Raw genomic sequence first — 5,058 nt, 5'->3', positions numbered from 1 at the left:
AGTTGGGATCCCTGGGTGGCGCAGCGGTTTGGCGCCTGCCTTTGGCCCAGGGCGCAATCCTGGAGACCCGGGATCGAATCCCACGTCGGGCTCCCGGTGCATAGAGCCTGCTTCTCCCTCTGCCTATGTCTCTGCCTCTCTCTCTCTCTCTCTCCTCTATGTGACTATCATAAAAAAAAAAAATTAAAAAAAACAAAAAGGCAAAAAGCAAAAATTGTTCAGTGTGTTTTCCAGCAAGCTGTTGGCATGCCACCCTAGCAGGGAAAGTGGCAGTACAAGGCTCCTTCCCTGGGAACTACACTGTGTTAAGCCAGCATACCTTTGAACTGTGTCTGTGAGCATCTGCCTTTTATCTCAATATATTTTGTGCATCTGTTAGCAAGATGCATGCAGAGGTGTCAGAAAACACTAAGAAAGGTTATTTTGGAGATCTGGGAATGCTCAAAATTTTTTCAGTATAAATTAATGGTAATTTTGGGATCCCTGGGTGGCGCAGTGCTTTAGCGCCTGCCTTTGGCCCAGGCGCGATCCTGGAGACCCGGGATCGAGTCCCACGTCGGGCTCCCGGTGCATGGAGCCTTTTTCTCCCTCTGCCTGTGTCTCTGCCTCTCTCTCTGTGACTATCATAAATTAAAAAAAAAAAAAAAAAATTAATGGTAATTTCTTTACTTTATGCATTTTGGCTTATGAATGGTTTCCTAGGAACCTTCTACTTTCTGTTTTTCTAGATGGCAGGGGAAACCTGGGTAAAGAATTACATCCTATTTAACTTGTTTATATTTAATATTTTCTGGCAACATGCTATATTGTAAGCATCCAAATGTTTGCATTCAGTCTTATCACTTAGTTGCTGCTGACTCAAACCTGCCAATGCACTAAAGGTGATAGTTTATCAAACTCTTTATACCTCTGTTCTTATATACCATTTCACTTTCTCTAAATTCTTAGTATTTCCTTGATGCTTTTTTTTTTTCTTTTAAGATTTCATTTATTTGAGAGTGAGCAGGAGGGAGAGGGAGAGAATCTGAAGCAGAGAATCTGAAGCAGAGTCTGTGCTGAGCACAGAGGCTGGGGGGGCTCCAGCCCACAACTGCCAGATCATGACCTGAGACAAAACCAAGAGTGGTGGGATGATTAGCCAACTGAACCACCCAAGACCTGTCCTTGGTGATATCTTAAGAATAATTCTCAGCAAACATTGGTCTTGAAGTCTTGTTGGCTTTTTCCTGTTTAAAAGTTTTTAATAATTCCCTTTCCCATATGGATTATGTAGTTGAACTCCCTATTTAAATGAATTTTCCTAAAATTCTGTGTTTCCACATAATAAAAATGAAAGTTCAGGGAACCCTGGGTGGCGCAGCGGTTTGGCGCCTGCCTTTGGCCCAGGGCGCGATCCTGGAGACCCTGGATCGAATCCCACGTCGGGCTCCCGGTGCATGGAGCCTGCTTCTCCCTCTGCCTGTGTCTCTGCGCCTCTCTCTCTCTGTGACTATCATAAATAAATAAAAAAAAAAAAAAAAAAAAAAAAGTTTAAAAAAAAAATGAAAGTTCAAATTATACTTCAGACACAAACTCAAGTGGCGTCTGGGTGACTCAGTGGTTGAGCGTCTGCCTTCGGCTCTTGTCATGATCCTGGGGTCCTGGGATCAAGTCCTGCATTGGGCTCCCTGCGTGGAGACTGCTTCTCCCTCTGTTTATTTCTCTGCCTTTCTCTGTGTGTCTCTCATGAATAAATAAAATCTTTAAAAAAAAAAAAAAGAAAAACACACACAAACTCAAGATGTGTTAAGGACCCTTGCTCTTCAGCAACCTTACTGTATTAACCATAGTACCCATGTTTACTTTTTAAAGATTTGGGTATTTATGGAGTGGAAAGATATATATAAATATTGTGATCTCTTAAGAGGAGTGGTATAGTTTAAGAAGATAGTTTTGTTTGTAGTTTGAATTGTCTGTTCAAATATATATATATATATATATGTATTTTTTTTTTTTTAAAGAGATAAGGCAGGGGAAGGGCAGAGTGAGAATCTTTTTCTCCCCTCCCCCCCCCCCCCCCCGGAGATTTAAGCACTGGAGCCTACACAGGACTTGAACTCACAGCCCTGAGATCATGACCTGAGCTGAAGTCAAGAGTTGGACACTTAACTGGGCCACCCAGGTGCCCCAATACTTGCCCATTTTTATTTTATTTTATTTACAGATTTATTTATTTAAGGATTTATTTATTTAAAGATTTATTTATTTATTCATGAGAGAGACAGAGAGAGAGTCAGAGACGCAGGCCGAGGGAGAAGCAGGCCCCATGCAGGGAGCCCGATGTGGGACTCAATCCCCGGGACTCCAGGACCATGCCCTGGGCTGAAGGCAGGTGCTAAACCGCTGAGTCACCCAGGGATCCCCAAGTTTGTCGGTTTTTATTCATGTATCATGCTATCGTATGGTATCTGAGAACTCCTTTTTTTTTTTTTTTTTTTTTTGAGATTTTATTTATTTATTCATGAAAGACAGAGAGGCAGAGACTCAGGCAGAGGGAGAAGCAGGCTCCATGCAGTGAGGCCAATGTGGGACTCGATTCCGGGTCTCCAGGATCAGGCCCTGGGCTGAAGGCGGCGCTAAACCGCTGAGCCACCCAGGCTGCCCGAGAACTCCTTTTTAAACCAGTCTCAGAGATCTTGTTTTCTTCCTTTTTAGAAAGTTTTAGTTTAGGTACATTTTTGTGTATGATCACTTTGATGTATGTGGTAGAAGGTATAATTTGGTTTTTGGTGTTTGTTTTTGCATGCAGATGTTCAGTTGTTGACCATTTATGAAAAACACTACCTTCTCCACTGATTTCCTTTTCACTTTTGTCAGTTGACCATATTTGTGAGTCTCTTCAGACTTCCTCTGTTACGTTAATAATATGTCTTCAAATCATGTGGCATGGGCCTTATCTTCTAACTTACTCAAAATTGTTTGGGCTAATTTCCATTCCCATGTAAATTTTAGAAACAGCTATTGTTTTTCTACCACTCCCCAAAGAAGAGCCTCTTGTAAATTGAGTGGGTTTTACATCCAATTAATAAATCAGGCTAGATAGAATTGACAATAGAGTCTTCTAATAAGTTTATGTAGTTCATTGTTGATACCACCAATATTCTATAATTTTTTTTTAATTTTTTTTAATTTATTTATGATAGTCACAGAGAGAGAGAGAGAGAGGCAGAGACATAGGCAGAGGGAGAAGCAGGCTCCATGCACCGGGAGCCCGACGTGGGATTCGATCCCGGGTCTTCAGGATCGCGCCCTGGGCCAAAGGCAGGCGCCAAACCGCTGCGCCACCCAGGGATCCCCTCTAGTTTCTTAATAGTATTTGGATAATGTTTTTTTTTTTTTTTTTTTTTTTTACAAACTGAGAAAAATGTTAATTTGTAATCTTAATTTGAAGAGCAGAACATACTAATGACTCACAACTTGATTTTTCTCATTTATTTTTCAGGTCCCTTTATGAATGATGAAATAGAAGCAAATAGATAGTCTTATCAGATAAGTGCTTTAATAGCCTAAGTATATTTTATTATTTGTAATCCCTAAACCAAAATTTTATTCTTTAAAACATTTTTTATTTCTTTTTAAGTACCAATATCAAGAAGGTTTATAGTAATAAAGTACTGGATCTTTACTGGAAATAAATTTGTAATCTTATCAAAGTAAAATGTATCGGTTTTTCTCCACCACCACCACCCCCCCCAGGTTAATTATATTTCTTCAGTGCAGTTACAAAGTGCCCTCACTGTTGAATCTAGATAATTAATCTCATGGTACAATTATGTATGGAAGTCAACTCTTCATAATCGCTAAAGAACTGGGTATATCTGTGCTTATATAGTTTTAGATTTATGATGTTATGGTACCTATAGTTTTAGGTGGCTTAGCTGTTCAAATTTAGGTTTCTTTAGAACCAGTGTCATCTTTTAAAGGGCTATTAGATGTACTGTTGTGATTTTTCTTTTTTAAAGTAAGCTCTAGGCCCAGTTTGGGGCTTGAACTCATGACCCTGAGGTTAAGAGTCACATGCTCTACCCACTGAGCCTGCCAGTTGCCCCTATTCTGATGTGATTTAAAAACAGATGTACTACTCACAGCACAGAATATTTATATGCCATTCGTACTTTGGAAGTATATAGAATAGCCAGTAGATTGGCTTAGGAATAGTCAGCTTTTTGGTTAAGTGTATAGATAGATCCAATTTAATATTGTTTTAGGTGTCTGTCACTTTTAAATGTGTAAGTTGTAAAATGCAGCATGCAATCTTACATAAAAGCCAAGCTAATGAGATAATAGTTTTGTTTGTATAGTAGTTAGCTATTCATGTATAATGATTTGCTATTTGAACTACACAGATGTTCAAAGTCCAGCAGTATCCTGCTCCCAAACTCAATGAGTAGATTACCTTCTTAGGAAAGCATGACAGTTGGAGTGATACTGGCATGAGCCCAGTAAAGGGGGTGTGTGTATACCTGGCATACTTGGCCTGAGTGACAAACTGTTTCTTCCTTCTCTCAGTACTACTGTTCACGTTATGACAATTGTTCTTATAGGCTTCAATACTAATTATATATTCTAACTTCTTGTTTAGCATACAACATGGGTACTTTAACTGAACTTTACAGATCAAGAAATTTTTTAAGTGACAGAATAGGGACTTTGTGGATCCTTAAATCCCTTAAATCCATTCCTCACCACAAAAGGGGAAAAAAAGTCTTCACTCTCCAACCTGAAACATCTTTCTTGTATGTCACACTTAGAAGTTAACAGCAGCTGATGACCAATAATCATTTCACTAAATACAAAACTGGGTAATGGCATCAAGTAATACCTATTGAGTTGGTAAGGACTTACTGCACAAAAGCCCAGCAATTAATGATCTCTCGATTCTAGGTGAATGATGAAATGCAGCTTTGAGTTAATGATTCCAAAGTTGCTTTTTGCAGGATTTTAACTGAGGACTTTTTCAATAAACATAAACCTTCATTTTAATACAAAATAAATATGTACTCAATTATTCCCACCAAC

Source organism: Canis lupus, chromosome 8, assembly GCF_003254725.2.
Source record: "Canis lupus dingo isolate Sandy chromosome 8, ASM325472v2, whole genome shotgun sequence".
Taxonomy (NCBI): domain Eukaryota; kingdom Metazoa; phylum Chordata; class Mammalia; order Carnivora; family Canidae; genus Canis; species Canis lupus.
Note: the sequence above shows the minus strand (reverse complement) of the source record.